Raw genomic sequence first — 13361 nt, 5'->3', positions numbered from 1 at the left:
ATGCATGTATGCGATCATAATCCAGTCCTCCAAGAGATGTCACATAGCGCCTCACTATGTCTCTTGAGGTGGGTAGTCTATTTTCCTTTGGAAGCATGTTTGATAATAGCCTGCATCCAATATCATCAATTATAATTAGTCTTAAATCCTAAACCTTAAACCACTAATTCAAATTTGTAAGTTAGAATGCTTACTTCAATAATGCGTCAAGACTTGCATTGCTCCATCCATAAACTGTTTGTATATTGAGTAGTTCAAGTGAAGCACGTAAAACAGAGAATGTGCACCCTTCAAACACCGGTGTCGATGAAGCCTTGTAAAGATGCTCTTGTTCCATATCATCGTCGTCCATACCTTTGGGATCATCCTTAAAAAGATTCTGCACCATATCATCAAGCACCTCCTCTTCCACAACTTCGTGGGGTGCAAGGCTATTGTCATCCCTTTCCCACTCATCTCTGACAATAGATCCCGAAGCTCCAGCATCATCTCGTCGACGCTTTGCGTGCTCTCGTCGCGCGTAGGGTACCATGTTAGGGTGTGGTACTGCATCCTGCTTCAATTAGAGTTTATATATTACAACTCTATTAATTTAATTTGGATACCATGAGTCATTTGAATACCATCAATTTACATCTACTCACCTCTAAACCTGTTTGATTCCATTCTCCATACATGGAGATGTGATTCAAGGTAATTCGACATGCTCGTACAATGCATCCTTGACATCGATTACACATACATTTGATCCGTTGTCCCAACCACACATCGCGATTACGATGACGCATTGTCTCATCTTCCCCAGAACTGCTTGAAGAGGTTGATGACATCCTATGTACAAACCAGAAAACACAAAATCATAATATGTTTTTAATGAAGGTATAAAAATCGTGTGTATTGACGCGGCTATTTCCTAAAAATTACGTGTATTAACGCGGCTATTTCCTAAAAATCGCGTGTATTAACGCGGATAATTCCTGCAAAACGCGTGTATAAATGCAGCTAAAATATCATACACGCGAACATACACGCGTTTATAAACGCGACGGTCTGTTTAAACTAAAAATAGCCTGCCTTCCCCAAATATAGATTTTGAACTAACATATCAACACTGCTTTCGTTTTCACCTCTTCCAACAGTAACGAAACCTAAGTGCAAGGAGGGAGCAGAGAAGGAGCACACACGGGAGGAAATCGAGCAAGAAAGAAGACTCACTTTTTCAGAGGTGAGTCAGTTTGTCCTGTGCCTTGTCTCTTTCCTCAGATTTGTTTATGCTATTTGCTCTTTGCTTTTTGGGTTTGTCTCCGTCCTTTTGCTTCTGTGCACACGATTGGGTGAATGATTCTGACAGGGGCGACAATGGTCCTTTTATAAGGACACTTTGTCTTTGTCGGAGGTCGGTCCTTTTAAAAAAAAATTTTCGCAGGTCGCGTGTAGAAACGCGTGTAAAAGCACGTGTACTCTGTCTGCAGAGTCTGTTCACGCGAATATACACGCGTTTCTGGACGGGTTTATACACGCATTTTCTGACGGGTGTATACACGCATTTTTGCACGGGTGTATACACGAGACTGCGTTTCAGAATTCATGATTTGCAGGCAACACAACTGACTTGAATGATGATATTTGTGTGAGTCAAGAGACAGCCCATGATGTACATGAAGATGTTTGTTGCAGGTTCTTTATGGATATTCCAGGTTCTTCATCCGATCCATTTGCGTACAGCAATTGGCTGATGGAGATGCTGAATCATTTTGGGCACCATCCTGGTCCGGTTGAGCTTACAGAGTATATGTATGCCCATCCCCCTCCTTCCCTGCCTGGTGTCTATACCCCTACCGCGAGTATCCAGGGCACTCTAGTGCCGTCTATTCCTCCGAGTCTGACGAGACGGCATGCAGCTTCTCCTCTTCCACGTCCACCGCCGAGGAGACATACCTCGTCCCAGACACACTCACGTACACCCTCACAGCCACCATCACGTGTTCCCTCAGAGCCACCATCACGTCAGGGCTCACAGCCACCGTCACGTAGACAATCCCCCAGTCGTGACTCCACCCGCAGCAGTAGGAAGAGTGGGAGTGGAGGATGCGGCGGGTGCTTTGGTGGGGGAGGTGGGGGAGGTAGTAGGGCACGCGGTGAGAGAGGAGATAGAGGGAGAAGAGTTAGAGGAGACAGTTCAGAAGAGGAGGAGATGAGAGAGATGGAGAGAGTGGTCTGCTATGATGTGACGGATAGGGGCGGGATAGTGATGGATGCGAGGGGGAGGGAGGTAATGGAGTACATGCGTGGGGTAGTATCAAACTCATATAGAAATTGTTTTATTAAATTTAAAGATCAAAATAGCCGATTAGTTGGGGAGGTGATAGAGGCTGTACATAGTCGGTACCCCAATCCCCCACATGCTACATTCTCGGATGTATGGGGAAGGACGCGAATAAGGGAGATCTTAAGTAATAAAAGATCTCACCTTAAAAAACTCGCGTACGATGACCGGCTAAATGTAGCTGCGGGTGGCTATCTTGCCGAGAAACCTGCCACTGCGCACAAACGCGAGTGGAAGGAGGCAAAGAAACGAGCAGAGGGTGGCGTGAAGAGCAGGGAGCATGTGGAGGCACGACGGATCCAGATGGAGACCAGTGGATCTTCGCATTTCGGATCTGGCGGCGTCGAGTCATGGGAGGTAGAGTTCGTAAGTATCTTGCCACTTTATTTGATTGTTTACTTAATTCATTGATTCTATGATTGTTTTAATCTTACAAATTGTGTTGATTATGATACAGCGACGGGTTACGGGGAGGAAGCCCACAACCCACGATACTGCGTATGCTCGCCGGCATAGCAGACGTGACACGTGGGCCATCTTCAGAGCCGAGGGACGTATTACGGATGCGCTGTTTGAGATGGCCATGAGACCATACGGTCGACAGGTACTTGAAAATTCTAAACGAATGATTTTGGTTTATTGAATTACATATATATATACTTATATACTATATATTACTTGAACAGGCACAAGCTGCTGATGATCCACCCGCCGCCACTGCAGAGGGTGGACGTGAGCACTACTCATCGGACATTCCGACCAATGTGAGCTCATCTGAGCATGGAGGGAGCACCGAGTCATCATCTGGGTCTGAGTAGTACTCAGACTTATAGTATCACATTCCATATTGAGGATGTGGTTGTATATATTTTTTTGTAAACTGAAGCCATGGGCTACTTCGAGATATGGACTCCCTTGTATACATGTATGAAATTTTGATAGTAATATTGAATCGTGAATCGATAGTATTACATTCATGTCTGTCTTGAATCGTGTATTGACAATGTATGCATTCATGTCGTTCTTGTCTTAATCTCCCTCGTGCATATGTTCTTCGTGGATGGTCTAATGCACAAAAAAAAAAAATCCAGAGAGTGTTATTGGGTGCTGGAATGCTGGAACAGTATTCAGGCACCAAATAGCACTCTCTGGATTTTTTTTTTTGCTCTCTGTTCGCGTGTATAAACGCGTCAGAACTGCTAAAACTCGCGTGTATATACGCGAATAATCTGTAAAATACGCGTGTATTTATGCGTCAAAACTAACAATTACGCGTGTATAAGCGCATCTAAATTAAAGAAACGCGTGTATAGACGCAGGTATCAACGCGTCTGAGTACATTTGAACTGAACAGAACGCGGCTATACACCCGTGTATAAGTGCGTCTAAATTAAAGAAAGGCGTGTATAGCCGCATATATCAACGCGTCTGTGAAAAGAACACGGCTATACACCCGTGTATAAGCGCGTCTGAGAGGTCCTATACACGCGCTTTTACACGCATGTCTGTGGCCGCGATCATACACGCGCTGGTACACGGGCCCGCTACTTTTTTTCACAAGTCATTTTTAGCGGCTAGGAGCGCGGGTATGAGCCCGATCCCTTGTAGTGATACCTCAATTAGTATCAAATGTTGAAGATAATTAAGTTTAATCAGTCTTGGATTATGGTCAAGTTCAATACATATCAAACGACATCAATCGAAATCAATTGGTTAATTAATTTTCATCTGTTACATTACCTAATCCAAAGAATTCTCATAACTTAATATTTAGGTTCATCACTACTTACGTCTATACATGGTGTCCCTACCACGTGTATGGATCACGTACACTTGAAAAAAGTACAAATGAATTTGCAATAAAATTGCAAGAAAAGAGCTCATTTTTCACACGATATTAAACATGGGGCATTTCTATTGGTTTTCAAGTATTTTTTGTTACTTCTTTATTATTTTGTTGACGTTTAAGGAATTTTTTAAGTGAAAAAATGTTGGTATTAGTCTCGCCTTGTGTGGCACTACACACTACACCATAAAATCTTAACGCTGTCTCCCACCAAAACCTTGGAAATTAGGCTCACAAGGAAGATATCCTCTTGCACTGAACCAATTTCTTCATGAAACAAAGTGAGTGAATGTAGTATAATTTAATTGTGTATAGCTTAGCAAATTGTACAAGCTCAACAATGTCCTCTCAATACTCTACTTGACTAAACTTGGAAAATCCACTGTTCAATCATGGTCAATTGTGCGTCTCTCTTTTGCGGGTGACATCATCATCATCTCTCAAAATCATGCTTGTCTCCTTTAAACATTGTATATCATAAAGTGCTTCATGCAATACAATAGTCTTGAAAAAGTTTTATTTTAAGTAGTAAATGAGTTCTATGTTATTCACTCTTTTGTCTACTACCACATTTCTCACATTTTAAGGTTTTACTTGGGAATCTAATGTGATTTAAGATCTTGTAACTTGTGATGAATTAGAACAATACTCTGTGGGTAGGTGGGCCGGTGGGTAAAATCCCGTACTACTCACTTCAATTTTGATCTTTTAGAAACTAGGGGCAACTAGAGTAGGGCCCTCTATCCATCATTCATACCCACACATCAATGAAAACTTGGAATTTTGGTTCACTTTGCAGTGTGCACACATGCTCAAGCTACCGTCCAAAGTCTGTACATGTTTTTATTTATTTTTGGGTGGTAGATGTCAACATGGAGTTTGCAAACTGTGAATAGTAGTTTTCTAGCCGTGGCCTATTGCATTCACGAACAAGGAAATATCGCCAATGACAGCCATGGATGGTAAAGTGTCCCGTGTGACATGTCCAAGGTTGAATTTTGATGCCCGTCTTAGATATTCTTGGACTTTTTGGATGTTGAAAAAAGTACAACAACTCCATGTTCAAAACGTTAAAAAAAATCAACCCTAATCCTGTCCACTCCCTCCCAGGTAATAAAAGGACGCTAAAGCAGGCCCATGATCCATCGGGTGACCGTAGCCCGTGGGGCAACTGCAAGTTGCCATTGGCCAAACAACATTGGGAGTCTTGCGACATCACGACAAGAATCCAAATGCAATGCATCTAGATTCTGCTTGTAGAAAAGCTAGGAAAACGCGGGAAGGACGAATCAAAAAGATCCATAGCAGGTGCACCGTTCGGCCTCTCTACAGGTGGCTGGGGGGGACTAATTAAGTGAGAGAGGAGGGAGAGGGACTCAGGGGGCGCCGAGAGAGAGAGAGCACATCCGAGCATCGGCAAGCCTTTGATATGATTAATTTCTCAGGAAAACTCAGGTAAAATGCGTACATTTTAGCCAGGCTTGCCGGAGGCAATACCTACTCTTTGCGCGAAGTATACGAGCAGAGAGAGAGAGAGAGAAGGGGGGGGGCATGCCTGCCGTCACTTGAAAGTTGACACTGAGAACAACTTCTACGGTGTACCCTAGGCAATACCTACTCTTTGCGTAAAGTATACGAGCAGAGAGAGAGAGAGACAGAGACAGAGAGAGAGAGAGGGGGGGGCCACGCCTGCCGTCACTTGAAAGTTGACACAGAGAACAACTTCTACGGTGACTACCCTACTGTAACCCACATTCACCCTAACCAGCTACTTCAGAAAAAGATTTCGCAACAGCTGGGAACTTGGAAGAAGACGCAAAATGCACGCAGCCTCCAGAGTCCAGATGTAAATTGTTTGTCTCACATGCTCAAGGGAATAGAGACGTATGCTGCAGGCTTGCAAGTTGCAACTTGCGTCGTGCGAGACCAGAATCCGTGAGATCCACGACGCCATGACCTGCAACTTGCATTACAGTGGGACTTTTGGAGCCATGATATTGGCGTGCAATTGCAGTCCCAACAACAACAGGTTGTCAATGTGGGATCGCCCCACGGCACCAGGGCCCCAACACTGTCACATCCCGATGCCAGCTACACCGTGCCGCACGTGACACGTCCACAATGTGGGTCGTGACCGTTGACATGACCGGATAAGGTGAGTACAAATTACAGTCCTCTCAGCTCTGTTCAGGTTCTGGATACGGCCGCCCCCTCGGTGCCCCTCCGCCCGTCCGCTATCGTCATCACTACCGACAGGATCCGTGACCTTACCTGCGCAAGCGTCATATGCGACATTCAAGTTGTTTCACGTTGGGCGGGTTCCTTCATTTTCGTCTCTACCTTACCAATGAAAAAAGCCGCATTTTTTTCCTTTTGTAAGAGAGCGAAAAACACTAACCTCATTACCTTAACGTTAACTTGGAATAAATTGGATTCTCATGCCCGGGCCCAGACATGTTGGAGTACCCTCATCGTATGTTAAGTCACCAACGAGATGCTCTCTAATCTGGGGATGGGAAATTGGGATACCCTCAATAGCTTGTCTTTCACCCAAGCCCTCACAAAAGGGGAAATTTGATTAAAACCTAACTAAAAGAAAAAGGAAAGCAACATAACACTCACACCATCTAACCACACTCTCACTCCATACTCACCTCTCTCTCTCTCTCACAAGCCTAAACTTAAGCAAATGATAAGCACATGGCAATGACAAGATAGACAACACACACACACACACACACACACACAATCTCTCAACAAGCCACTCACACATGGGGAGTGCTCAAGAGTGAGTAAGCCATGCCCAAACACACTACAACCTATGCTCAACTCCTAAGAGAACAAGGAGGAAATAAACTCACTCAACTCACTAATCTAGGAAGGAACACAAGGATAGAATCCACAACTTGGGCTAGAGGGAAATGTGATCTCCCTCACCCATGCTCTCTATAGATAGTAGAATATAGGGTCATCCCCACATACACGTGTCATATTCGGCCCATATCAACATTCCACTTATGTCATAAGTCTCAATGAGTTGGGTGGGTTCGAGCCTAGGCCACCCACCCTCCCGAGTCCCTACGAAAAATTGCCACCAATAAATAAGGGGCCTATTTCAACTTTAGGAAAGTTTCTGCTGTGTCATCCCGCCTATAACAATGGGGTTTTGAGGTGTATAATTTTTACTTATTTTGGGTGTTCCTGGCTGGTTCTATGAAGCCTCATAAAAATAGGCTAAACTTTTCAAAACTCAAGGTCATGAGCTATGTTTACTTGGAACATTATGGCTCCTTCATTTTCATCTCTCTCTTACCAATGGAAAAAACTACATTTTTTCCTTTTTTCAGCAACCAACACTAACCTCATTATCTTACCAATGTAAAAGGTTGCATTTTTTCTTTTTGTCAACCACCACAAAAGGTAGCCGAGAAATAGTGAGAGAAAGTAATGAGAGAGTGGTGCAAGTAGTGATATCCATGGCATCGACCATGATAGCTATTTCTCAGCTATACGTGTGGCCACACCAACCTGAGGTTGTTCCACATGTATAGGTGTATAGCCATGCTAATAGCTACATAAATAGCCACATTAACTACGAAAAAAATAGATTCTGTTGCTTGAGCTACGACGTGTTGTAGTACTCTCATTGCATGTTAAGCCACTGGCAAGGTGCTCTCTAATCCAGGCATTCGTTGGTCGATGAAATACCCATGGGAGGCACCCAATAGCTTATCTTTCAACAAAGCCCTCAAGCAGGGAAACAATGTGCTAATCTCAGTTTATAGTCTAGATGAATAGATAATGAATAAGCTAATCGAAGAGGGGAATAAGAAGAAGAGGCTAACAAAAGGAGAATGAACCTAACTAAAATGAAAAGTAAAGCAACACAACACTCACACCATCTCACCAATCTCTCACTCCATACTCGCCTCTCAAGCAGGGATTTAATTGACGTAAACGAAAACATGTGAACATGTTAATAACATATGTTAATAACACAAAAAATCTTGTGATCACATGTTATATTCACAAAGCTTTCACAAGGGCCTAAAAAATTTATCTTTGTCGGGCATAAAAAATCTTCTTAGGTGGCCACCACTGACCTGCTATTATGTGACGATGGTAACATGAGAACATGTGAATAGCTTATTCCCATGTGTAGCCAAGCTTTTAAGGGGTTCCCAAATGGCAAGTGACCTGTTATTTTGTGAACGGTAACATGAGAACATGTGAATAACTTGTTCACATGTGTTATTATCACAAAAAATCTTGTGATCACGTGAATATTAAATCCCTGCTCTCAAGCAAATGACAAGCATATGGCAATGAGAAGATGGAAAACCCACACATAAGCTCTCAACTACAAGCCACTCATACATGAGGAGTTCTCAAGAGTGAGAGCAAGCTATGCCCAAACACACCACATCCTAAGCCCAACTCCTAAGAGAAAAAGGAGGAGATATACTCACTCAACTCACTAATCCAAGAAGAAACACAAGGATATAATCCACAACTTGGGCTAGAGGGAAATGCGATCTCTCTCACCCATGCTCTCTATAAATAGTAAAATATAGGGCTATCCGACATGCACAAGTGCCACATGGAAAGCATACGTGAGTCCAACAAAAGATACACATAAAGCTCAATGTTACCCAAATATCCTATGGCAAAATATAGGATATGTGCACCAAAGTGATATGCACGTACATGTGTGTGTACAACATCATACGAAGAGGGCAGTAGGTAGTGCTAAGTTATGGTGTACAGAAAGGGCTTAACATCCCCCCACCTCTAATACACATCCAGTCACACAAATGTGAGTGGATGACATGGCAAAATGAGTACAAAAATGGAGGGAGGAAGAGAAAAAAAGGGATAGAGTGGATGTCGATGAAACCTATAAGAAGGGTGGATCATGCCAAAGATGTGTTGATGTAGAGCATGACCCAAGCTCAAGGATCCATAAGATTTGTCGATGAAGAGGATTTTACATGCACCAAAAAGAGAAGCGAGGGAAACTCCCCCATGTCAAGAGTGTTAACCATGGAAGTGAGGGGTGCTCCCCCACCTCGAAAGTTCATCCTAGCCACTAGGATCCCAAATGTAAACATGGAACTCGAGGGGCTCCCACAGGTGTATGCTAGGATTCCAAGTGTATGGGGCTAGAGTCGGTGCTCTAGCAAACGCCAAGAAAAGGTATGCCAATGGAGAAAAAGAAAAGAAATACAAGGAGAGGGTGGGTTTTAACAAATAGAAGGGTAAGAATGTTAAAAGATATATATTTTTTGTTTAGTTTTATTATTTTTTTAAAAAATATAAGGGAGGGGGTTAGTATATATTTTTGTTCTGGGATATGTTTTGAAAAATAAAAAGAAAAGGGGTTAGTTAAAAACATAGAAAAGAGGAAAATTTCAAAAATAGAAAGGGAGGGGGTATTAGTTATATATATAGATGATATATTTTTTGACAGGTGAAATGAGGGTGGGGAGAGGTTAATGAGGGTGTAAGAAGAATAAGGATGGGGAGGTGGATTAAGTGCATGTAAGGAGGGATGGAAGGGGTTAATGGGTGTGTAAGTGGGATGGGGACTCGAGAGTAGTTTAAATTGATTTAACTTTTAATGGGTGTGTAAGTGCGATGGGGAGTGATTTAATGAAGGGAGGAAGTCACTGTAGGTCCAAGTGTGTGAGAGAGGGGGGAAAATAACTAGCTTTAATGGCTTAGTGGATAGTTTTTGAATGTTTTTTTGGGGAGATTTTTAATAAAAAATAAAAAATGCTTTAATGCTTTGGCCAAATGCATTCAGAGGCATTCAGAGTTGGAATGGATACACATTAGGCTGGAAAAACCTCATACTAGGAGAAAGCATTGGGTGCACCATGGAATTTTGGGTTGTCTTGAGAACTGAAATGCTAGGGTGTCTTTGGTTACATAGACTTCAGTTCATTTTTAACAACAACCCTACTAAACACATCTAGCTGAAAGAAAACTTGATTCATGCAAGTGAAAGATGCATACAAAGGAGGTTGAAAGATCTGGACACCAAATTAGATAAACTTCATAGAAAAGCTAAAGATAGGCAAGTGGATCAACTGTGTCATGCAATTTAGGAGCTGATGATGATGAGAGAGATAGTCATTTCCAAGGATATTTTGCTTATTAAATTTCTCTATATGTTGTAACTTCTTCTTCTAATTTCTTAATATAAGCTGCCCTTATTTGAAAAAAAAGAAAAAAACTGGCACATCTTAATGGTGACAGTTGGTGGTCGCTTACGTCTTCCTACGATGCAGGTATAGTGAGTTGCCTTGTCCAAGCACTTGCAGATCCACCAGTTGAAGTTACCTCCTCAACTCTCCGAGGCTTTGCGACATTATCCGCCCCACTTTCTTTACTTGTTGCTCTTCCAAACTACCTTGTCTCCTTGCCACAACGCCACTGGGCCACATCACAATTGTCTTCTCATCTTTGGCTCACTATAGAATTTTTTATTTTTCGAGCCAGGGTCAGAGATAAGCATGCTCATCTCTGAGACTCGAGCAGAGAAACGCTTTTGTCATTAGCTTCACCGTCTCAATCGTGAGAACGGTTTCGCTACTTCCTCAAGGCATGGCCTCGGAAGACCCAATAACTGGGCACGATAGCGACCAAGAACTCCTGAAGGAGCCCAAGTACTATGGGACTTGCCATTGGGCTCACCCACTAAAAACTCTGCAAACCCAGCGGGTTTCAGGAGAGGAATTGCCCTACCCATAGTTGGGCATCGGCTCGAATCACTATAGAATTGTGCCACCAATAGACACCTACAATGCTCATTTATGGCTGTCATCTCCTTGCTCTACTTAGATGTGTCACTTTGCAGTAGCACTTTTTCTTTGATGTAATAGCCGCCGCTGCTCCAAGATCTCATTGACAATTTCCTCTCCAAGCTTTGCCATGATAGCCATCTCCACGTTCCCATTGTGCTAAGCTACACCATGTCAAACAAGGTTTGCCTACTCTCCTCGCTTAGCCTGACACCACCCCCACGTCAACAGCACCCACTTGGCAAACCAAGGGTCATTTGTGCTATCGAAAGGCCCTCTTGTTCCCCTTCCCCAAGATAGGCCTTGTGTGTGCCCAAATTTTTGGGTGACAAAATAGACTCGATGAGGCCCCCTTCACACCAACACCTGGCCATGAGCCGTGCCGGCCTTCTTTTTTCCCACATTAATAGAGCCACTTCAAAAATAAATTTTCTTCTTCCTTGATTCCTTGCACCCCTTAAAGAAGATAAGAAATTAATCAGCATAAAAATGCAACAAAAAAAACCATAACTTTCAATTAATCTTGGCCTCAAATGATCATTATGTTATTCATGTAGCAAAGTCAATTGTTGTGATGTCAATGATCCCAACTTTGATGAGATGCCTCCTTCTTACAAACTCATCCTAGCAATGGAACCATTGTTAAGCCACTTCTAATGAGGTGCTATCTAATTTGGGCATTTGTGGATCAATGGAATACCCATAGAAGGGCACTCAAGAGCTTGTGTCTCACCCAAGACCTCAAGCCCTCATCTCAACCAAGCCCTCAAGCAAAGAATATTGAATGAAAGAATGTGTCAATCTCTGTTTCTAGTCTAGATGAATAGATAATGAATAAGCTAGTCTAAGGAAAATGAGAAGAAGTGACTAACAAAAGGGGAATGAACCTAACTAAAAGGAAAAGGAAAGCAACACAACACTCACCACACTCTCATTCCATACTCACCTCTCACTCACAAGCCTAATCTCAAGTAAATGACAAGCACATGGCAATGCGAAGATGGCAACCCACACACAATCGCTCAACCACAAGCCTCTCACACATGGGGAGTGCTCAAGAGTGATCAAGCCATGCCTAAACGCACAACATCCTAAGCTCAACTTCTAAGAGAACAAGGAGGAGATAAACTCACTCAACTCACTAATCTAAGAAGGAGCATAAGGATGGAATCCACAACTTGGGCTAGAGGGAAATGAGATCTTCATCACCTATGCTCTATAAATAGTAAAATATAGGCCCACATGCACAAGTGCCACATGGAAAGCATAGGTGAGTCCACAAAAGATACACATGAAGCTCAATGCTACCCAAATATCCTATGGCAAAATATAGTATATGTGCACCAAAGTGACAACAAAGTAATATGCATATACATGTATGTGTGCACCACCATGTGGAGAGGGTAGGTAGTGTTAAGCTATGGTGTACGGAAAGGGGTTAACATTGCATTACCTACCCACCTTCTCTTTGACCTTTATCTCATCCAAGTTCTTCCTTCCTTGCTCTTCCACAAGCATAGTTCTCCCTTCCACAAGCATAATGCTCTCTAGCATAAGGTTTGTGTCTCCTTTCTTCAACATTTTTTAATCAAAATGTTTGTACTTTCTATGTTCTTCTCAATCACTCCCCTTGAATCCCTCTTTATCTATTTATTTAGTATTCTTTCTTGTGTGTTTAGTTTAATGTTAAAGTAAAGACTCTTTAGGGCATGCTCTCTTTGGTTAACTCTTAAGCTCCAACCCTAGACCCCAATATGATAAGCTCCAACCCTAGACCCCAATATGATAAGCTCTAAACCCATTACTCTTTTATTTAATGTTGTACCCCCCGGCTGCTATGACCCCAAATACTTTTTTTTTACATGCATAAGAGCTCTCTATGGGATCTATGCATGCATAGAGAGCTCTACAAATTTTTGACAGCTAAATGCATAAGGTAGAGCTCTTTTCATAAGGGCTCTACCTGAGCTCTATGAATACGCCGTAGAGCTCTTTGCATAAGGACTCTACCATATGCATAAGCTCTATGAATAAGGTAGAGTCCTTATGCAAATACATAGAGGTCTCTAAAACAAATGCATGAGAGGTCTATGCATTTGCATAAGGGCTCTTACCTTATGCATAGATCTCTATTTGAGCTCTATGCATAAGGTGAAGCCCTTATACATTTGCATAGAGGGATATATCTTAGGCATGAGAGATCTCTATGCATTTGCATAAGGGCTCTTACCTTATGCATAGATCTCTATGCGTAAGGTAGATCCCTGATCCCTTATACATAGAGCTCCATGCATAAACTAGAGCCCTTATGCATAGATCTCGCTTTGAGCTCTATGCATAAGGTAGAGCCTTTATGTAAATGCATAGAGAACTCTACCAAATG

At 42.6% G+C, this 13361-nt stretch overlaps 1 protein-coding gene across 1 annotated transcript in view; it reads left to right on the top strand.

Annotated features, from left to right (window-relative positions):
• Window positions 1-13361, top strand: part of LOC147610154 (uncharacterized) — a 110857-nt gene that overhangs the window by 65853 nt on the left and 31643 nt on the right. The gene's annotated exons all lie outside the window — the stretch shown is intronic.

This window comes from Cibotium barometz, chromosome 50 (assembly GCF_041138505.1).
Source record: "Cibotium barometz isolate CiBa-2024 chromosome 50, ASM4113850v1, whole genome shotgun sequence".
Classification (NCBI taxonomy): Eukaryota; Viridiplantae; Streptophyta; class Polypodiopsida; order Cyatheales; family Cibotiaceae; genus Cibotium; species Cibotium barometz.
Note: the sequence above shows the minus strand (reverse complement) of the source record. Positions and strands in the feature narration are given on the sequence as shown.